Here is a 24327-nt window from a genome sequence, read left to right on the forward strand (position 1 = left end):
AGATGTGAGTATCTGCGTGGATTAGTATACACACATATTTCCTTGCTCTGTCAGTTGTCAGAGCCTGGAAGCAAAAACAGCCCAGTGGCAATGGGCACACTTGGCACCAGATCTCGATTTCTAATACCATTCTCCAATTAAAAAAAAACAGGGTTACTAGAAAACATAACTAATTTTAGGACTGGAGCAGAAAATATACAAAATGAACTGGGAGCATCTTGTAGTACCAGAAAATAAGAAAGTTCTCAAAGCAAATCAATAAGCAAACACCATACATGCAAAGATGGTGGTATGCCAAAAAGACACGAGCCAGCTGAAAGAGATTTAAATGGCCAAAGCTGAAACAATTTTAGTTACAAAATATGGTAGTATTCTGTTAAAATCCAAAGCATAAAAATAAATATATATTAGTCCATACTGACATAAATGATTAAGTAAATACATGGGAGAGAATAGAAAAATATCTCGTGAAGAAGATTTTCAAATAACTTACATAAATACTCTGCCCTTAAGAATACAGATCATGACTGGGAGCGGTGGCTCACGCCTGTAATCCCAGCACTTTGGGAGGCCAAGGCGGGCAGATCATGAGGTCAGAAGATCAAGACCATCCTGAACAACATGGTGAAACCCCATCCCTACTAAAATACAAAAAATTAGCTGGCATGGTGGTGTGCGTCTGTAGTCCCAGCTACTCCGGAGGCTGAGACAGGGGAATCACTTGAACTCAGGAGGTGGAGGCTGCAGTGAGCCAAGATCGTGCCACTGCACTGCAGCCTGGCGACAGAGCAAGACTCCATCTCAAAAAAAAAAAAAATACATATCTTAATTCTCTGCTGCTTAAGGATGGACTGTGCATAATAACTTTCTTCCAAATAGTACAGTGTGGAAAAAGAGAAATAAAAAGGGTAACTTTTTTATACAGAAAACTGAGAAACACTTACCCCAAGCCAGGTGATCCAAAATAGTATCCACACTGATAAGTTATATGGATGGTATGAACCTTTGATGTGATGTTAACAGAATGACTCTTTGTGACTGTGGTCATCACCAAAACACACTACCCCAGTGTAGTTATGAGCAAAACATCAGAAAAATTCTAACTGAGGCAGATTTTTCAAAATGTTGGACAAGTATTCTTCAAAACCTCTAGGGTAATCAGAAACAAAGAAAACCTGAGAAACTATCAAAACACAGAAGCCCAAAGAGATATGATTACTAAATGCAATGTGGTATCCTGGAGGCGAACGTGGAATAGAAAAAAGCTCCGTAGGAAACTGGTGGAAATAAGTTGAGAGAGAAAATGTTTAAAGTATACGACAAAATGAAGTCTTTCACAATATTTAAGGGTAAAATGTGGATAAGTAATGGTATAATATAGGACAGTCTGGTTTACCAATTTCACTTAACACTAACTCCATTCTGTTACTAAATAAACATTGAGCACCTCTGACAATCACAGAACTCTTTCCGACATTATGCAGAATCATAAAAACGCATAAGAACTTGTCCAGGGCCAGGCACGGCGGCTCACACCTGTAATCCCAGCACTCTGGGAGGCTGAGGCGGGCGGATCATCTGAGGTCAGGAGTTTGAGACCAGCCTGGTCAACATAGTGAAACCCTATCTCTATGAAAAATACAAAAAAAAAAAAAAAAAAAAAAATTAGTCAGGTGTGGTGGCAGACGGCTGTAATCCCACTCACTAGGGAGGCTGAGACAGGAGGATCACTTGAACCCGGGAGGTGGAGGTTGCAGTGAGCTGAGATCACACCGTTGCACTCCAGCCTGGACAACAAGAGGGAAACTCCGTCTTAAGAAAAAAAAAAGAAAAGAAATTATCTGTTCTAAGAAGCTTACATAATACAGTTCAAAGGCTTTTAAATACAATTTCTATGACATTTACACTTTCTTACACATCCAGATATTTATTATTCTAATTGAGTCAGTAAATAAGTTGTATCTTTGCCTTGTGGGGTTTACTGTGAATTTGTGTATTTCACTTATAAGGGAGAAACTGTTGATTTCTCACATGCATGACAGCTCAGTGTCAACTGAGCAAATAGAACTATTTTTTTTTTAATTTAAAAAATGTATCTGCATTTTCTTACTTGACTAAAACTAGTTTCACATTTTTCTTTTGGACATAACTAATTCGATGTTCAAATACATAGCAGTGCCTGAAAGAGCTGTGAAATTCCAATATTTATCCTTAGCCACAATTCTCAAAGTGATTTATTAGCCTTTTCTTTTGCTTGCAATGTATTAAATGTCTCATTGTGACAGCTTTTTGGTATCAAATGAGAACCTGGATTGCCGGGCAAAATGATATCCCTATGCTGTGAAGTCTTCCACCCAGTTTTGCTTCTATTAACAGCAGAGCAATACTGAGCTTTTTGTATAATCATTGATTGCTAACAATTTGTTTCAATGTTTCTAACACAGAGTCTTCACTGATAGAAGACAGACAATGGCAAATAGAAGCAGTATGTATAAATACTTACTAGGTTAATTTAGCAAGAAAGACTCTCAAGTGTGAAAGTGAAGACAGGCAAAAGATCCTTTTAAAAAATTAATTCTCTCCATAGTGAAAATAGATTTAAATAGAAAGCACTGGAGCCAATACATGCAAAACACTTCAGGAAGATCTACATAAATACCAACTGTATACGTAACACTTATATGTTCCTTCCTTTTTCTGCTTTTCTTTCCTAGAAATATAAATGCTTCGAAACTTGCTCACTCTGCAAAGCTTCCTTGGAAATTATGCCAGTTAAGCCACAGTGGTAGGAGAAAGAGGGTTAGAAATAGAGTGGTGGGTCCCCCCAGGAAATCCATTTTTCAGCTTATAGTGTCACTTCAACGGCAGGTTAATGAGATTGCAGCTTGCAAAATATCCAGAAACTTACCATTAGCCATTGCGAAATAAGATGGCAATTATTAAGCAGCTTTATCTTGTAATATCAACAGCATTTAGGTCCATCTCTAAACACTACCATTCTAAATTGATCTATATATACAGTGAATAAAAACTTTCAAAAACTGATTCTATTAGCCTGCTGTGCGTTTAGCACCATGAAACACCTGATTAGTCTAGTAGAATCATACAAACACTTTTGTCGCATTCACTATAGATAAAATCATCAGGAAAATACCTTCTCTCAAGTTGTACCTGTTATTCAACTCAACAAATATTTAAGACAACACCATGCGACATCTTCTGAACTGGGCAGTTTGAGTGCTATAAAGAGAAATAGCTAAGACCCTGCAACCCATGGCCCCAAAGTTAAGAGAATTGATTAAATGGGTTTTAGTGGGAAAAAATTTGTCTTACATACAAAATAAGAAAATTGATGCCAGGCATAGTTGCTCACACCTGTAATCCCAGCAGCATTTTGGGAGGCTGAGGTTGGCAGATCACCTGAGGTCAGGAGTTTAAGACCAGCCTGGCCAACATGGCGAAACCCCGTCTCTACTAAAATATAAAAATTAGCTGGGCATGGTGGCACACACTTATAGTCCCAGCTACTAGGGAGGCTGAGGCAGAAGAATCGCTTGAACCTGGGAGGCAGAGATTGCAGTGAGCTGAGATCGTGCACTTCAGCCTGGGTGACAGAGGGAGATTTTGTCCCCCTCCCTCATCCCCCCAAAAGGAAAATTGATATAATTTGAATGTTTGTCCCCTCCAAATTTCATGTTAAAATGTAATACCCACTGTTGGAGGTGAAGTCTGGTGGGAGGTATTTGGGTCATAAAGGCAGATAACTTATGGATGGCTTGGCACCCCTCCCCCGCAATAGTAATGAGTTACTGTGAGAGCTCATTGTTTAAAAGAGCCTCGCACCTCCTCCTCTCTCTCTTGCTCCCTTTCTCGCCATGAGATGCCTTCTCTCCCTTCACCTTTTGCCATGATTGGAAGCTTCCTGGGGCCCTCACCCACAGCAGGTGGCAGTGCTATTCTTCCTGTACAGCCTGCAGAACCATGAGGCCAAAATAAATCTCTTTTCTTTAAAAATTACCCAGCCTCAGGTATTTCTTTATAGTAACACAAAACAGACTAACACACAATCATGCCTTTGCTATTTATGAAGCCCTATCCTTAGCTCTCCGATGGTATGTTGTCTAACTCCACAAAATACCCAGTGATTGTATTGTCTAATGCCTTCCATTACAGAGCTACATCCAAGGCCAATATCACCACGCTCCAAAACACTTCTATCCCAAAATGCTCCTCCCTCCATAGCTGACCAGAGTCACAATCACTAGAAAAACCACCGCTACTTTATCCCTCCTTGTGGAATACTTCAGTCAACTCTATCTAAACATGCTTAGCTTTATACATCTATCTAAACATGCTTAGCTGTTATACAGAGTAGTTTCCAATGGACCTTGTAAGACCAGTGTTGACTGTTTTAGTCCAGGGGTTAATAGCAGCATTCTTGCTTAGTCCTTGAGGCAGTAATTTTGGATGAGTGGATAGTAGGCTGGGGGAAAACCTCAGAATAAAATCTTGTTATCTTTTGAAATCTCTTAGTCAGAGTGATGTCAGCAAGACGGCAAAATAGAAAATCTCCCAGCATCACTTTCCCCATAAAACTTTACCTAGAAACTTCAAAGACAACAATATTACCCTGAGTATGCATTATCCTGAGTACTCAGGAGGGAAGTGGAGGAACCCCTTGAGCCCACAAAATCAAAAGACCCAATGACTGGTAAGAGAAATGGTCATTTCACACTGTCACCTTCTTCCCCAGCCAACATAACACTATTCACAGAGAATTTCCTTAGGCCCACAAGTGCTGAGGTGAAATGACAGAACCCAGACACTGGATAGGGCTAAGTCATTCATGAGAAACTGCCTCCATGATCCAATCACCTCCCACCAGGCCCTACCTCCAACATCAGAGATTACAATTCGACATGAGTTTTGGGAGGGGACAAGGATTCAAAACATATCAAACCAATAACAAGTAACATGATTGAAACAGCACTCAAAAGTCTTCCATCAAAGAAAAGCCCAGACACCGACAGCTTCAGTGTTAAGTTCCACCAACCAGTTGAAAAAGAACTAATACCAATTCCACTCAAAATATTCCAAAAACTGAAGAGAAGGATTACTTCCAAATTTATTCTATGTGGCAAACATTATCCTGATACAAGACCAAACAAAGACACACAAAAAGAGAAAACTACAAGCCAGTATCTCTGACAAACATATATGCAAAAAAACTCAACAAAATACTAGCAAATGGAATTCAACACCATATTAAAAAGATCTTCACCATGATCAAATGGGATTCATCCCAGGAGTGCCAGTATGGTTCAACATACATATATCAATAAATATGATGCATCACATTAATAGAAGAAAGAACAAAAAACATATGATCATTTCAATAGATGCTGAAAAAGCATTCAATACAATTTAGCATTCTTTTATGATAAAAGCCCTTAACCAACTGGTAGAGAAGAAACATAGATCAAAAGATAAAGGCCAGATATGTCAAACCCACACCTAATATTGTGCTGAATGAGAAAATATTGAGAGGCTTTCCTCTAAGATCTGAAACAAGACAAGGAGGCCCACTTTTACCACTTTGATTCAACCTAATATTGGAAGTCCTAGTCAAAGCAATCACATGAGAGAAAGAAAGGGCACCGATATTGGAGAGGAAGAAAAAGTATTTTTGTTTACAGATGCCATGATCGTATATTTAGAAAACCCTAAAAACTCTAAAAATGTTATAACCAATAAATTCAGTAAAGTTACAGGATACAAAATCAATATATAAAAATTAGTAGCATTCTTATATACCAACAGTGGACAAACTGAAAAAAACCAATAAAGCAATTCCATTTATAATAGCTACGAAAACATATAAAACATTTCGGAGTAATTTTAACTAAAGGAGTGAAGCATCTATTCAATAAAAACCATAAAACTCCAAAGAAAGAAACTGAAGAGGACACGAAAAATGGAAAAATATCCCATGCTCATGGATTGGAAGATTTAGCATTGTGAAAATGACCATACTACCAAAGCAATCTACAGACTGATAACAATCCTTATCAAAATACCAATAACACTTCACAGAAATAGAAAAAAACAATTCTAAAATCTATATGAAACCACAAAAGACCCAGAACACCCAAAGTAATTCTGAGCAAAAGGAACAAATCTGGAGGAATCACACTACCTAACTTAATATAGTGACTAAGATATAGTAACTATATTAGTATGGTACTAGCATAAAAACAGACATATAGATCAATGGAACAAACTATAGAACCTTGAAATAAACCCACTTTTATAGCCATATGATTTTTGATGAAGGCACAAAGAACGTACATTGGGGAAAGGACAGTCCCATCAATAAATGGCGCTGGCAAAACTGGATATTTATACAGAGAGGAATAAAACTAAACTGCTGTCTCTCACCAAACACAAAAATCAGCTAAAAGTGAATTAAAGACTTAAATGTAAGACCTGAATCGATAAAACTTCTAAAATAAAACATAGGGGAACTTCTTCAGTACATTGGTTTGGGCAAAGATTTTTTGGCTAAGACCTCAAAAGCAAACAACCAAAGCAAAAATAGACAAATGAGATAACATCAAGCTAAAAGCTTCTGCATAACAAAAAAAATCAACAGAGTAAACAGACAACCTATGAAATGAGAGAAAATACTTTTAAACAATCCATTTGACAAAGAATTAATCACCAGAATACGTAAGGAACTCAAACGGATAAATAACAAAACAATTTGATTAAAAACGGGCAAAAGATCTGAATAGACATTTTTCAAAAGAAGACATACAAATGGACAATAGATATATTAAAAAATGATCAACATCACTAATCGTAAGGGAAACGCAAATCAAAATCACAATGAAATATCATCTCATTTCATTTAAAATGGCTAATCTCATTTCATTAAAAATGGCTATTCTCAAGAACACAAAAATTTAACAGATTCTGGTGAGAATGTGGAGAAAGGGGAATGCTAGTATACTGTTGGGAGTATAAGTTAGTATAGCCACTATATAAAACAGTATGGAAATCTCTCAAAAAACTAAAAATGAAACTGCCATATGATCCGTCAATCTCCCTACTGGGTGCATATCCAAAAGAACGGAAGTTAGTACATCGAAAAGATATCTGCACTCCTATGTTTATTGCAGCACTATTCACAATAGCCAAGATATGAAATCAACCTATCAGCAGATGAATGGATACAGAAAATGTGATATATATACACAATGAAATATTATTCAGTCACACAAAAGAATGAAGTCCTGTCACAGCAACATGGATGGAATTGGAGGTCATGACGTTAAGTGAAATATGCCAGGCACAGTAAGATATACATGTTCTAACTCATATGTGGGAGCTAAAAAGTTGATTTCATAGAAGTAGAGAGTAGAATGGCATCACCAGAGGATGGAATAGGTAGGGGAAAGTGGGAGATGAAGAGAGATTGGTTAATAGGTACAGAAATACAGTTGGAAGGAACAAATGTTAGTATCCAATAGCACAGTAGGGTGACTATAACAGTAATTTATTGTATATTCCAAAATAACTAGAAGATTTAGAATGTTCACAACACAAAGAATAAATGTTTGAAGTCATGGATATCCTAATTAACCTGATTCAATCATTATACATTGTATACATGTATCAAAATATTACATGTACTTCATAAATATATATAATTATGCATTAATTAAAAATTGGGGAAAAAAGAAATCTCTTAGTTTATTAAGATGCTAGTCATACTTCTGACAAATGGATAGCTCTAGTAAGTCATGTCTTGCTCCATACTTTCCAGAATTGGCAGTCAAGAAATATTTGTTGAATGAATAAATACATGCATAAATGAATGCAACTAGCAACCTGACTACCTCTAGGAGCTGCAATCATAGAATGTTTGTTGTTATCCTCTCATGCATTCTAGGCTGTTTTGAATGAAGAGCATTATATTTCCTGTGGAAATTTATACTAGAGATGAAGCTAAATGACTGAATGCCATTCAGGAAAGTGGGTTACAATTGTTACTATATTAGATCGACAAATATTTGATGAGTACTTACTATGTGCAGCCACTTGCCAGGTGCTGGGAAAGGTGTGCTAAAGAAGATAGACAGGGCCTGACTTCCTGGAGCTTACATAGAGTCTCATGCAGGTAAAGTGGACAACAAACAAAAATTTAAGCAAGATATTTCTATTTTAATGTGTGCTATACAGGAAAAGTGGGATACGATAGAGTGACGTGTACCTGGGGGAAAAAAGTGCCCTACTTTATTTGAGTTCTCAATAGAAACCTTTCTGTATATATGAGCTGAGTTTGAGCTGAGTTATTGAGGAAAAGATGGAAGAAGCTTCGGAAAGAACAGAACCCTCCCCAAGCAGAGGCTTGGGCAAGTGCAAAGGCCATAGGTAATAAAGAGTTTATCTTGATTAAGGAGAGGAAAGGAGGTCAGTGAAGCTCTAAAGGAGGGAGTGACAAACTTTTTCTAAAGGTCTTGATGGTGATATTTTAGGCTTTGCAGACTATGTGTTCTCTGTTGCAACTACTCAACTCTGTTATTGTAACATAAAAACAGGCATAGATGATACATACAGGAATGAATGTGGGTATGTTCCAATAAAATTCCATCTGCAAAAACAGATGACAGGGTGGATTTGGCCCATGGGCTGTATGTAGTTTGCTAACCTTTGCTCTAGCGTATAAAGCAGAAGAGAAAGTGTTAAATATTGAAGTTGGAAAACAGGGCAGGATCCAGACTCTGCAGGGTGTTAGGGGATGGGAAGGAGTTGAAATTTTATTCTTAGTGCAATGTAAAGCCATTGAAAACTCCCGTTAATTAAGGGAGTGACTTGATCTAAAACAATTTTTAAAATATTATTCTGGAGGTTGTGTGGCGAAGGGATCATAAAACCCACAAGTGTAGAAAGAGGTAGGGAGGCTAGAAATTATAATGCTTGGCCTGGAGGAGGCAGTAGAGAAATGGTGTAAATGAATTACCAGGTCTTCTGGCCAGGCATGGTGGCTCACGCCTGTAATCCCAGTACTTTGGGAAGCCGAAACAGGAGGATCACTTGACGTCAGGAGTTCGAGACCAGCCTGGCCAACAGGGTGAAACCTTATCTCTACTAAAATACAAAAATTAGCTGGACATGGTGGTGGGCACCTGTAATTCCAGCTACTAGGGAGGCTGAGGCATGAGAATCATTTGAACCAGCGTTCAGAGTTTGCAGTGAGTTAAGATTTTACCATTGCACTCCAGCCTGTGTGACAGAGAGAGTATGCCAAGGTAGCAAGAATGAGTTCCAGATTTCTGGCTGGAATCAGATGTCTGGGTGATGATAGTCCTATTATCAAGATGTAGAAGATGGAGGAAGAAAATAAAAGTTAGGTTTCAGTGAGTTTTATTTTTTATTAAATTAAGGTCTATAAGACATCCGTGTCACCCTTCAGAAGGCCTAAATGAATCACTACAAATAAAAATAAAGCATTTTTTAAAAAGCAAATGAAAGAGCAAAACAAGCCTCATATCCAGTCATTCACACTAGAATGGCTGGGAGGGAGTGTACCTAAGCCCCTCTCAGCAGATCATGATATAATATATACAGATGCCAGGCCATAAGCTGCATAATCAAATGCAACTCAGGACTTTTGTTAAGGAGGCCACAACTGTCACTTCTTTTTTCAGAATAGACCTCCTTCCTCCTGCATAGGAAGCTGCATACTTCTATCTCACATCTCTGTTTCTGCACTCTCAATAAGCAAATTGGTAAGGCAGTGAAAGGGGACTGATTGCAGGCAGATGAAAAATACCTGGTGTACAAAGACATAGGATGCTATTTGTGACCAGCAAATAATGCTGCAAATGTGCTGCTCCACATATTTCTCTGTTGGGCTTTGACCACATCCTAAAACACAGCTCAACATGTCAATATATCAGAGCTAGTCTGCTTGCTAGAGTAAACAAATCAGGCATAAAAAAAAAGTAACCATATTTTACTGTTTTTAGTTAATTCAACTTAAACGGATGCTTCTAGGAACACTGCTGCAGAAAATCACAGAAATAGGGAATGAGTTAGTGACTATGAGTCAGAACACACGTGAAATAACATTTCCCAATCTATTCTGTATTTGTAGGTAAAGTTTTAATAGTCAAATATATTTAAGAAGCATATTTTTCTGAAGAACAAACTTGAAATAGGCATGTTTATGACAGAACATTTTAATGCTAACCTTTAACACCATTAAGGCTAATGTGGCCATATGAAACCCCAGAAGGAGAATATAGTATTTGATGTTTTCAAATTTGTTAAAAATATACCACAATTTGGTAAACACACACACACATTACACATATCAACTATATATTTTAACAAAATCCTCAATAGAGTTATAACGCTAGGATCTGTTTGGATTGTGCTTTGCTGCAAGTAACAGAATGTCCCATTTTAGCTACTTAAACAATTATGGATTATTTTTCTTTAAAAAGCAAGAAACCCAGAGATAGTTTTATAGCTTTTTCAGCAGCTCGGCCATGTCAGAACACACTCAGAAGTTTTCCTGACCTCCTCTTGATTACAAAACGGCTGCCACAGCTATAAGCACTGTGGCTGTGTTCAAGAAAAAGGAAGAGGTCAGGGGAGGTCAGCTTTATCTCTTCCATTTAACAATAAAACAAAATATTTTTCACAATCCCTATAGCAAACACTTCTTTGGATCTTATTTATTTAGAATCAGGCTACATGATCACATCTAACTACTGTGAAGGGTGGGAGGGCAGCGGGAGGCTCTAGAAAATCAGTGAACAGGATTCTCGTAATTAGTTTAGATGGCCGTGTTCCCCCATGTGGGTTGGGCGCATCATTGTTTCACACAAATGAGACCAGAGGGAGAAGTTGAATTTTGACTAGGCATCTAATGGCATCTGCTATACAGGCTTTGTTTAAGACAAATTTCATGTCTCATTTGTCCCTATTGTCAAATTGTAATGAACACTGTAATATACCACCCAGAGCCCCCTTCAGGAATAAAGGGCTGAGTACCCAGCTGCTGAGAGCGTTTCCTGAAGACTACCTCAAGCTATCAGCTCCCTTCAGGTATTGCCTCAACTAAAGAGAATCACCTTACCAAGGACACACCCTCATCCCAGGGCCTTGCATCAACATGGACTTACAAGAACCTGACCCCCTCCCCTCCCTGCATCCCTTTCATTCACTTTCCCAGCTCTTCTTCCCTCTACTGGTCCTCCTCACTGCTACTTGGAACGTAACAGCAGCTCTGAAGGGTTATTCTGTCTTCAGAGCTAGGGGTCTCCTGAAGCTTCTGCTGAGACTACATTGTAGCTTGACTTCTCCTTCTGCTCAATCCTGCTTTCTTCTCTTGCCTTCCACGAGTGTTGATCTCAACAGCACAACTTATCAAACCTGCTGTCATGCTACTGCCTATCTCAGAGTCTACTTCCTGGAGAACCCAGCTGGCTACAAAAATAGAAAGGGAGATTCAATGTACTCAAAATAAGTTTCTTTAGTTTAGTTTTAAAGTTTATTTGCAATTTTGAAATAATGTTTAAAAAAATTAGTTATTAAAGTTGAAATGTAATTTTTAAAGAATGTGAGATGCCAGTAAAATGCTGTGTCATTTCAACATTGGCAAGTGTGATGCATATTTGCCATCTCCATCAATAGTTCATTTCTCCATTGAGCAGGCATTTGATTTGGTTTACAATTTTTTGGAAATAGCTTTATTTTTCTGAACACAAAATTAATTACTACTCATTGTAAAATTACAAACAAGTAAAAGCTTAAACAAGAAAGAAAAAGATCATCAATGATCTTGACACATACCTATTATTAACCTTTGAGCAATGCCTGTTCAGACTTTTAAGAGTTAAAAGCTGTTTCTTGGCTGGTCTGAGTGCAGTGGTGTTTACAAAAGCTGTTTCTTTGGTCTTTCCTTTAGTTTCATAAGAGTTTGAGGATTTTCCCCATATGTAATCCTACTTGCAACATTAATATAAGGAAATTTTAGGAATTTAACTATAGCAGATCCAAATTAAAATATAATCTAATCAAGGTATATGTACAGGAACAACCACCATGCCCCACTGTTGAGACTTGGTAATGAATAACTACAATTTGTGAGATGTAGCTGCCCCAGAGAATTAGGGCTGGTCACCTTCACCTGAGAAGGCCATGTAACTGATTGGAAATAAAAGTGTAAGAAGGTCGGGCAAGGTAGCTCACATCTGTAATCCCAGCACTTTGGGAGGCCAAGGTGGGCAGATCATGAGGTCAGGAGTTCGAGACCAGCCTGGTCAACATGGTGAAATCCCATCTCTACTAAAGACATAAAAAATTAGCCAGGCATGGTGGCACACAACTGTAATCCCAGCTATTTGGAGGCTGAGGCAGGAGAATCGCTGGAATCTGGGAGGCGTACGTTGCATTGAGCTGAGATAGTGCCATTGCATTCCAGCCTGAGCAACACGGCAAGACTCCGTCTCAAAAAAAAAAAAAGAAAGAAAAAAAAAGAAAAGATTTAAGAAAACCCAAAGCTAATGCTTCCCTGAGTTGAGATAGTCTGCACATTTTCAGTTTATTTCTCATGGCTATGCATATTCTATAAGCAGCATGGCAGGGACATTGCAAGCTGGTCCTGGGAGATACAAGACCACACCTATGCTGCTGTTGTGCATACTGGGTTATTTCCTAAACACTTTCTTCAATCTAAAGAAACCTGGTGGCTGCGGGGTAGGATCCCGCTGTAGGCTCGGGTAAGCTACGCCCCACGCAGTGCCGAGTTCCCGTACGCTCCAGAGCCATGGAGATCGGCACCGAGATCAGCCGCAAGATCCAGAGTGTCATTAAGGGGAAATTGCAAGAATTAGGAGCTTATGTTGATGGAGAACTTCCTGATTACATTATGGTGATGGTAGCCAACAAGAAAAGTCAGGACCAAATGACAGAGGATCTCTCACTGTTTCTAGGGAACAACACAATTCGATTCACCGTGTGGCTTCATGGTGTATTAGATAAACTTCTGTTTATCTGATTACAACTGAACCTTCTAGTCTAAAGTCTTGTTACAACTGAACCTTCTAGTCTAAAGCCTTCTGATACCAACATCTTTGATAGTAACGTGCCTTCAAACGAGCAGTTTCAGTCGGGGAGATGAGAGGAGGCATGAAGCTGCAGTGCCACCACTTGCCATTCCTAGCACTAGACCTGAAAAGAGAGATTCCAAGAGTTTCTACAAGTTCACAGGAGTCAAAAACCACTAATGTCAGGCAGACTTATGATGATGGAGCTGCAACCCGACTAATATCAACAGTGAAACCTTTGAGGGAGCCAGCATCCTCTGAAGATGTGATTGATATTAAGCCAGAACAGGATGATCTCATTGACGAAGACCTGAACTTTATGCAGAAGAACTCTTTATCTCAGAAAAAACCTACAGTGACACTTACATGTGGTTCTTCTTGCCCTTCTATGGAAATTTATTGACCACTTGCAAGTAGAAATGCAGGTAGTGGTATTCATTTAAACAGGTTACAATTTCAACAGCAGCAAAATAATATTCACGCTGCCAAGCAGCTTGATATACAGAATAGTTGGGTATATGAAACAGGACATTTGTGTGAACCAGAAGTGCTTAACAGCTTAGAAGAAACACATAGTCCGTTCTTTAGAAACAACTCAGAGAAAATGAGTATGGAGGATGAAAATGTTCGGAAGAGAAAGTTGCCTGTGGTAAGTTCAGTTGTTAAAGTAAAAAAATTCAATCATGATGGAGAAGAGGAGGAAGAAGATGATGATTATGGGTCTCGAACAGGAAGCATCTCCAGCAGTGTGTCTGTGCCAGCAAAGCCTGAAAGGAGACCTTCTCTTCCACCTTCTAAACAAGCTAACAAGAATCTGATTTTGAAGGCTGTATCTGCAACTCAAGAACCCGTAACAAAAACAACTAACTATTCCACAGTCCCACAGAAACAGACACTTCCAGTTGCTCCCAGAACTCGAACTTCTCAAGTAGAATTGCTAGCAGAAGTGGTCCAGGGACAAAGTAGGACCCCCAGAATAAGTCCCCCCATTAAAGAAGAGGAAACAAAAGGAGATTCCATAGAAAAAAATCAAGGAACTCAACAGAGGCAATTATTATCCAGACTACAAATTAACCCAATAATGTCAGAAACTCTGCAGATCAGTCAAGATTACTATGACGTGGAATCCATGGTCCATGCAGACACAAGATCATTTATTCTGAAGAAGCCAAAGCTGTCTGAGGAAATAGTAGTGGCACCAAGCCAAGAGTCGGGGATGAAGACTGCAGATTCCCTTCGGGTACTTTCAGGGCACCTTATGCAGACACGAGATCTTGTACAACCAGATAAACCTGCAAGCCCCAAGTTTATTGTGACGCTGGATGGTGTCCCCAGCCCCCCAGGATACATGTCAGATCAAGAGAAGGACATGTGCTTTGAAGGAATGAAACCCGTAAACCAAACTGCAGCCTCAAACAAGGGACTCAGAGGTCTCCTCCACCCACAGCGGTTGCACTTGCTGAGCAGGCAGCTTGAGGACCCAAATGGTAGCTTTTCCAACACTGAGATGAGTGAACTGAGTATGACACAGAAACCAGAAAAACTTTTGGAGCGCTGCCAGTACTGGCCTGCTTGTAAAAACGGGGATCAGTGTGCCTACCAGCACCCCATCTCACCCTGCAAAGCCTTCCCCAATTGTAAATCTGCTGAAAAATGTTTGTTCACCCAAATTGTAAATATGATGCGAAGTGTATGAAACCAGATTGTCCTTTCACTCATGTGAGTAGAAGCATTCCAGTACTGTCTCCAAAACCAGCAGTTGCACCGCCAGCACCACCTTCCAGTAGTCAGCTCTGCCGCTACTTCCCAGCTTGTAAGAAGATGGAATGTCCCTTCTGTCATCCAAAACACTGTAGGTTTAACACTCAGTGTACGAGACCGGACTGCACATCCTACCATCCCACAATTAATGTACCACCACGACATGCCTTGAAATGGATTCGACCTCAAACCAGCGAATAACACTCAGTCCTACCTGGCAGAAGATCATGCAGTTTGGAAGTTTCCATCTACTGATGAATACTCTACAGAACTTGTCAAATCTTTGAAACTTGGAATATATTGCTTTCATAATATGAAGTTTATTGCCTATCTGATTTGTCTAATTTTTCAAGTTTGTAAGTTTATTAAGTGGTTTTAACATTGGGTGTTTTTGTTTTGCTTTTACTATGCAAAGACAGTCATTGCTTTTCTATTGGGAGAAGAAAGAATTAACCAGTCATTAAACCATTTGGTAAGTTGCACTTTGCCATGCTGATCCCACAGGAAAGGCTTGAAACACAAGAAGCAGCAAAGACAGAGCACACATGAGCATAAGGCTATTGTCTTCAGCTTGGGTGAAATGACAGTTTCTCTTCAATCTAAAAGCTTACTCCATTGAATTTAAGGCATTTGTTCATTCCAGCATTACTTGAGATGCTTTGCATCTCTGCAGAATAAATTTATTTTAAATTGTTTAAATTACTGGAAATACTTTTAGCTATCATTTATAAATGGTAAATAGTTTCGTTCTCAGTTTCACTATAAAGAGCAAATAGGAAACAAGGGCTTAATTTAGTTCAGCCATTTTACAAGGAAATAAAATACTAAAATCTGGAAAAAAAAAAAAATGAAACCTGGTGCTGGGTGAAGCCTAATGTGTTCTAGGAGTTTATTAAACTGAACCCCTAACAACTATAGATAGCAGAGATAGGCATTTTTGTTACTACATAAATCATTCAGGACTACATCTCAATCGTATTAAATAAAAGATTCAAATAACATGGAATTTTACAAAGTAAAATCTTTTTCACAGAAGTCTTTTGTCCCTTATTTTTAATCACTAATCAGATTACTTACTTTGATATATCTATTCCATTTTTCTATTTCCTCTGAATCAGTTTTGTAATTTGTGTTTTTCTAGGAATTTATCTCATCTAAGTGTTAAGTTTTTAGGAAGAAAGTTGTTCACAATATTTCCCTACAATTCTTTTAATTCTTACATGGTTTGTACTTAATGTTTATTAATTTTATGGAACTTTACAAAAAAAGCCAGCTTTTGGTTCTATCCATTTTTTTCTGTTGTGTTTCTATACCTATTTCATGGTTTTATGCTCTGATCTTTATTATTTTCTTCTTTCTAGTTTGGGTTTTACTTTTTCTTTGTTGCTTACCAAGGTAACAGATATGATTGAGGCTTTTCTTATTATACAAGCATTTAATACTATGAATTTACCTCTAAACATTGTTAAGCTGCATACCATACATTTTGATATGTTGTGTTTTTATTTTCTTTTAAAGTGTTTTACAAGTTCTCTTTTGATTTCTTTGACTAATCTGTTATTTAGAAATCTGTCATTTAATTCCAAAATATTTGGAGATTTTCCAATTCTTTTTCTATTATAAATTTCTAATTTAATTATATTATTATAAAAAAGACTTATTAGGTTGGGTGCGGTAGCTCATGCCTGTAATCCCAGCACTTTGGGAGGCTGAGGCAGACCGATCACAAGGTCAGGAATTCAAGACCAGCCTGGCCAATAGGGTGAAACCCCGTCTCTATTAAAAATACAAAAATTAGCTGGGCTTTGTGGCTACTTGAGAGGCTAAAGCAGGAGAACTGCTTGAACCCTGGAGGTGGAGGTTGCAGTGAGCTGAGATCACACCACTGCACTCTAACCTGGGCAATAGAGCAAGACTCTGTCTGAAAAAAAAAAAAGACTTATTTTAATCCTTTAAATTTTTTGGCAGCTGCTTTAGGAATTGTCATACAGTCTATGCTGAAGATTCTTTCATGTGTGCTTGAGAATAATTTGTAATTTGCTGTTGCTATGTGGAATACTCTTTAAATGTCAATTCAGTCTTATAAGTTAGCAGTGTTGTTCAAGTCTTCTATATCCTTACTGGTTTTCACTCTAGTTTTGTCATCAGTTAATGTGACACAAATGGCTAAATCTCCAACTATAGCTGTTATAGTTTTTATTTCTTCTTAACTTCTGTAAACATTTTGCTTTGTTTGCTTTGGGGCTCTGTTGTTATGAGCCTATATATTTATAATTGTTATACATTTCTGATGTACTGACCCTTTTATCATTATAAAATTTTATTAAGAAGATCATGTCTAGCAAAATTCTTCATCTTGAAGTCTATTTCATCTCATATTAATATAACCATTTCAACTCTGTTGTTGTTACTGAATGCATGCACCTCTTTCTTCATTCTTGTACCCTAACCTATTTGTGCCTTCGAATTTAAAGTGTATCTTTTACAAATAGTAAGATCTTGGTTTTTAACTCATCCTAAGTATGCCTTTTAATTGACGTATGCCTTTTAATTGGGTGTTCAGTCTATTCACATTTAATGTGTTATTAATTGTATTAATCCATTATTATACTACTATAAAGATATGACCTGAGATAGAGTAATTTATAAACAAAAGAGGTTTAACTGACTCACAGTTTGGCATGGCCAGAAAGGTTTCAGGAAACTTACAATCATGGTAGAAGGAAAAGGGGAAGTAGGTACCTTCTTCACAAGGCAGTAGGAGAGCGAGTGAGTAAAGAGGAAGTGCACACTTTTAAATCATCAATCTCATGAGAACTCCCTCACTATCATGAGACCAGAATAGGGGAAACCGCCTCCATGATCCAATCATCTCCCGCCAGGTCCTTCCCTCCACATGTGGGGATTACAATCTGATACGAGATTTGGTTGGGGACACGGAGCCGAACCCTATCACTAATATACAGTCATTTTCTATATAATGACTTTCTGGTCATAAATGACAGTGGTCCTGTAAGAAAATAATACTGTGTTTTTAATGTAACCATACTGTGTTTAGACATGTTTAGATACACAAAATATTTACCATTGTGTTACATTTTGCCTACGGTATTCAGTACAGTGATATGCTATCTAGAATTGTAGCCTAGGAGCAATCGGCTATATACAGCATAGCCTACGTGTGTAGGAGGCTATAAGATCTAGGTTTGTGTAAGTACACTCTGTGATATTTGCACGACAAAATCGCCTAATGACACATTTCTCGGATGTATCTCTGTCATTAAGTGACATATGACTATAGCTAAAATTATCTACCCTTTTGCTATTTGTTTCCTATGTATCTCATGTCTTTTTTGTTCCTCTATTCTTTCATTGTCTTCTTTGGTATTTTTGAATAACATTTTTAACTCCTCTGTTGATATTTTGGCTGTATTTTTTTGAGACAGGATCTCATTCTGTCACCCAGCCTTGAGTACAGTGATGTGTTCCTAGCTCACCGTATTCTTGAATTCCTGTATTCAAGGGATCCTCCCACCTCAGCCTCTGGAGTAGCTGGGAATGCAGGTGTGTGCCGCCATGCCTGACTTGACTATGTTTTTTAATGATTTTTAAAAATTAGTTGCTCTAGAGATTATAATATTTATCTTTAACTTTCACAATTCACTTAAAATTAGTACTGACTTAACTTTATAAAATACAGCAAATTTTCACCAGTGAAGCTCCATTTCATCTTTCCCCATCCCTTTGTGTTATTAATGTCATACACAGAAAATCATCACAAATAAAATGAATACTGTGTTATAATTATTACTTTAAACCATGTTCTTAAAGAAATTAAGAAAGCATAAGAAAAGGTACATGTACACACATACAATCTTTTCATTTACTCAAATATTCCTTGTGATCTACCTTTCTTCCTGTGGATCGAAGTTACTGTCTGTGTCCTTTCTATCAGCCAAAAGAACTTTCCTTGTTTTTCCCTGTAGGTAAGGTCAGCTACCAGTGAATTCTGTCAATTCTTGTTTTGTCTAGGTATGTTTTCCTTTGTGAGTGTGTATTTTTTGGTGTTCACTGAGTTCCTTGGGTATGGAAGTAGATGTTTTTCATCAAGATGGAAAGTTTTCAGCCATTATATTTTCAAATGATTTTCTGTCTCTTTCTCTCCCCTCCTTTTATAATCCACAGTCAACATGTGCTGGAACTCTTGAAACTAGTCTGGTAGATCTCTGGGATTCGATTCCCTTTTTTCAAACCTTTTTCTCCTTGAGCTTTAGATTGCACAGTTTCTATTAATCTATCTTTTAAATCACTGAGTCTTCTGTGATGTGAACTCTGCTGTTGAGTTCACCTAGTGAATTTTTTAAATCTTAATTATTATACTTCTCAATTCTAAAATGTCAATTTGGTGCTTTTGTGTAGTTTCTATTTCTATGCTGAATTTTCCATTAAGTAATTCATTGATTGCTTATTTCCTTTCAATTTTTTGAACATATTTTTTTAAATTCTTTCAACAAATTTGTAAATTTTCTTTGAAGTCTTTGTCTGCTAAATTCAACATCTGGGTTCCTCAGAGTCAGTTTCTATTGTCTGCTTTTGTCCTTTATTTTTTCTGAGTATGGGTCATACTCCTCTGTTTTCTTGCATATCTTGTAATGCATATGTGAAAATTAAAATTTTAAATAATAGATTGTTGCACTTTTGCATTCAATTTTATTTTTCAAAGATGCATTGGTTTTTGTGTGTGTCTGTGCATATGTGTGTCTTTGTTTTAGTAACTTGCTTCAACTTAAACTACATAATCCCTTTTTCCCCCACAAAGTGAGGCCAGCAATGTTTCTGCTGAGAGTTTTTAAACTTATTTCTTAGTCTTGCTTCCTTGTGGCAACCCCTGTGTCTGTATAGTTCAGTGGTCAGCCAGCGATTTTAGCAGACACCTCAATTCCCCAAGCCTTCCCCATCCTTTGCCTGCTGAGCTACATGTGGACTGAAAGAAGACATTCAAAGTTGCGGCCAGCTTTCATATCTGCCATGGCTTTCTTTTACCTATAGGTCTTCTTGGGTTTCTTCTACAGCATGTATAGTTTAGCAGATAGACAGGGATGTGTGGATAGCTTACCTTAGCCCTGCTATGTCTCTTATCATCAAATTTGTTTCTGGTGAGCCTTTCCTCCAAACCAGATCTGCAACTTAGAACTAGCAAAATTATGGTCTTTGACCATTCATTCCTAATGGAGACTGCCACTTTTAGCCAGCAATATATGGGTTTTCAGGTGTTACTCTTGCCTGACTCCAAATCAAGGATGCCATCCTACCAAGCAATGTAGGATAAAGGACAAAGGAGAGGAGAGAGGATGTGAGCAGCCCAGGCTAGAAGGCCATGCAGTATTGCATTCTTACCTGAAACCGCAGCAATATTCCAGGAATAAACATTTCACAATTTGTTGTTTGCCTTTGGTCAATTTCTAGATAGTTGTTTAAGATACTTTCCCCCAGTTTTATGCTTGTTTTCTGCAAAGGGAAATTCTATAATCTGTTCATGCCACTATTACCAGAAGATCACTCTCCTTTCTATTCGACTTATATATAAAATTATATATATAACATAATTCTGATTAAAAATACAGAGGATTTGAAGATTATTTCTTTAACATGATAACAATATCTTTTCCACATACCTGTTGTCTCTATAATTAAATGTTTATCCAAATATACATCTATACTGAACCTCTGCCTTGAGCCAAATTAGTGTTATGTTCAGTGTTCAAACACTAAAAAGATTTCCAATAGTGAAGAGCTGTCACATTTTAATGAGTAGATCTTTACTATAATATTTTCTCAATTTCATGAGAATTTTCCTGTTCAGGTGTCTCTTATGGTGTCAGTTTTGATAGTTTACATTTTTCTAAGAAATCTATCAACTAGGTCTTCAAATATATTTGCCTGGAGTTAAAAATGTACGCTTAAAATTTTGTCAATTTCCTTTTTACATTATTTTCCCATTCTCATTTCTTATTTTGTATATCTGTACTTTCTTCATTGTAACTATACTCGAATAGCAATAATTTTATCTATTTCAATGCTAGGTCTCAAAAATTAGGTCTTTAGATCTATTTATTAGTAGGACCTTTTTGTTGTTTTCTAATTTATTATTGCTTTTATCTTGACTAATTCATATATCAATTTTCTTTAGATTTATTTTGTAGATCTATAACATTGAGTTGGGTGTTTAATTCACTGCTTTAATTGTCTTAATTAACAGTTGGCTGAGAGTGGTTGCTCACACCTGTAATACCTGCACTTTGGGAGGCTGAGGCAGGATGATCACCTGAGGACAGGAGTTTGAGACCAGACTGGGCAATATAATGAAACCCTGTCTCAAAAAATAAAAATAAAAATAAACTAAGTTAATAGCTTAACATTATAACTTTTCTTTTGAACTGTAGTTAAATCATAGCACATAAATTGATAGCACAAAGTTATTGCTTATACCCTTTGTCCAAATACACCAATCACCAGCATTTTCACCACTTGGCTTTGGGGTGAAAATATCATTTTCTTTCTCTTTCTCCTTCTTTCTTTGCATGTATTTGGAAGTTGATTGTAAATTGCAGAGATTATACTCCGTAATTTCTCAATCCTTAGTGTATATTTCCTAAAAGACTCTTTATTTAATAACCATCTAATTATCAAAAATCAGAAAATTTAACTTTGATATAATATTGTTATCTACCTCTCTGTACTAAAACTGTAGCAAATGTCCCAATAATGTTCTTTACAGTTATTTTTCCCCACAGCCCAGGATCCAATGTGAGATTATGCTTTACCTTTACTTGTTGTGTCTCCTTAGTTTGCTTTAATCTGGAACATTCAATCAGCATTTTTTGTCATTCTTGAACTTGATGTTTTTGAGGGATGTGGGATGGTTATTTTTGTATTATGCCTCTCAGTTTGAACACGTCTGATACTTCATGATTGATCAAAGCTTGGCAATTTTCACAAGAATACCAGAAAAATACTTATCAATACACTGTATCAGGAGATGTATGATTTTGGTTTTCTCATTTTTGGTAACATTAACTTTGATATTTAGTTAAGGTTATAGCTGTCAGATTTCTCTACATTAATGGATTTTTTTAATTAATAAATAATTTGTAGGAAGACATTTTAAGACTAGATAAATATCTCTTTGCTTATTAATTATTCACATATTACTTTAGCATTTAATGACAATTTTTTTCTGAATCAATTACTAATTTGATAGTTATGAAATCGTATATTTCTAACTCCATCATTTCTTTTTCAATTTTTAGTTGGCATTCTATTCTAAAAAATAATTTTCCATTTATTCAGTTGTTAGTGTGTTTACCAAAATGGACTCATAGATTATTTTTTTTCTTAGCATTTTAAAACTGACATTTATTGAGGTATACTTTAGACACAGTAGAAATTCACCATTTAAAATTTTCCCCCAAAAGTTTCCTTGTATTCTTTTGAAGTCAATCTCTATCCCTTAAACCTACTGATCTCATTTCTGTTCTAATTTAATATCGATTTCTCATTGTTTGTTGCTAGTATTAAAAATACAATTAATATTTTTGTATATTATTCTTGTATCCTGACACTATGCTACACTTGGTAATTAGTTCTAGCAGATATTTTTGTAGATTCCATAGAATCACATCATCCGTAAGCCAGGTTTTCTTCATTTCTAATTCATATATGTTTAATTTCTTTACTTATTGCTTGGGCTAAAAGTTCCAGTACAATGTTGAATTAAAGTGGTGAGAGTGAATATTCCTGCCTTGTACCTATTTTAGGGAAAAACATTTGGTATTTCATAATTAAAGATGATGTGAGTTGTAGGGTTTTTGTAAATACTCTGAATTATGTTGAGGAAGTCTCTATTCCTAGTTTTCTCAGAGTTTAACTTTTATTTAGTCAGGAACATACACTGGGATTTTATCAAATCATTTTTCTACTGTTAAGATGGTCACATGTTTTTTGATTGTTCATTTTTAGTCTGTTAATCTGGTAACTTACATTGATTGATTTTCTAATTTGTATTACCTTTTTATTCCTGGGATAAACCTTACTCGGTTACCACATATTATCCTTTTATTGCATTACTAGCTTTGACTTGCTAAAATTTTGTTTAAAATTTTTGCTATCTGTGCTTATGAGGAATAATTTTTCCGCAGTTATCTTGTCTTGTAATGCCTTTATCTGATTTTCTTTATCAGGGTAACACTGACAACATTGGCATCTATCATTCACTGAGTATTTCACAGGTACCAGACACTGTTCTAAGTAATTTACATACATTCGAAAACTTTTATTTTGACATAATTTTGGAGTTTTTTAAACAATTGCAATAATAGTACAAAATATTCTCATAAACCTTTGATTTAGATTCCTCAAATACTAACCCTCTATAACATTGACCTTATTGTTTTTTCATTCTCTCTGGCTCTGAGTCTTCTCACTTTAAAAATTCATATCTTTCCTAAACACTGAAAAAATTTTGTATATAGTTTCCATTATTATATCCCACTACCAACATTTTTATACAATCTATGGAAAATTTTATTCTCAGTTTTGTTCTACTATGCAGAACCAGCTAAATGTTAATTAAGACATCCCAGGTATTGTTTTAGGGTTAGTAAAATTGCCCTGATGAATCTAGTTCAAAATATGAAAATAAGTTGCTCTTATTTACTTTTCTGTGCTCTGGAAAATGAATCTACCTATAAAATTTTGAAGTCCATGTTAAGCAGAACAGATAACTACCTAAACTTAAGCTCGTTTTTCACCCCTCTTAGTCACATGTTTATCACTCCAGGCTCACTCTCTCTTCTTTACCATCTTTGAGCCTTGCAAGGCCGACTTGTATAGACTGGATAATCAGGGCTGCCTTTTTGTCTGACTATTGGGTTTGGCCAATGAGGAAAATGGGTGGAAGAACGGAAGGCAGAGGAGAGCAAAATTGAGATTTTTTTTCTCAGTTCTCTTCTTGGCGGGTCGTAACATGGCAATGGCTGTTTTTTGTTGTTGTTTCACTTTTGGTTTTGTTTTTCTGAAAGCCATAGCTCTTGTCAGGCAGCTTTTCCACCACTACTTACTGGTTTCCAGTCACTGATACTCCTCCAAGTCTTTTGAGCCCAGGGGTGGGGATTGGCTCCCTCTGTGGTTAACCCGGAAGTGCTTCACTTTCCCTTGTGCTTCCTGCTAGCCCCACCTGCACCGTCCTAAATGTATTCTTTTCATTTAACTCATTCCAGCACCCCTTGACTGTTAGTTTCTGTTGCCGGCCACAACCCTGACTGGTGCCTCACTTCTTAGTGTTCCTGCTTCCACTCAATGCTCCTACTCCCTGGGGTCCTTCAACTAATATGTCCCTTCTCCTAAAATAGTCTAGTACCACATCCCTTATTTTGATCAAAAT

The 24327-nt window shown here is 36.9% G+C and overlaps 1 pseudogene; it reads left to right on the plus strand.

The window, feature by feature from the left end:
• The first annotated feature begins 12844 nt into the window (after window positions 1–12844).
• Window positions 12845–15294, plus strand: LOC105723063 (zinc finger CCCH domain-containing protein 14-like; annotated as a pseudogene).
• The last annotated feature ends 9033 nt before the right edge of the window (window positions 15295–24327 follow it).

This window comes from Aotus nancymaae, unplaced genomic scaffold (genome assembly GCF_030222135.1).
Source record: "Aotus nancymaae isolate 86718 unplaced genomic scaffold, 86718_ANA_hifiasm-v0.15.2.pri h1tg000011l, whole genome shotgun sequence".
NCBI classification, from domain to species: domain Eukaryota; kingdom Metazoa; phylum Chordata; class Mammalia; order Primates; family Aotidae; genus Aotus; species Aotus nancymaae.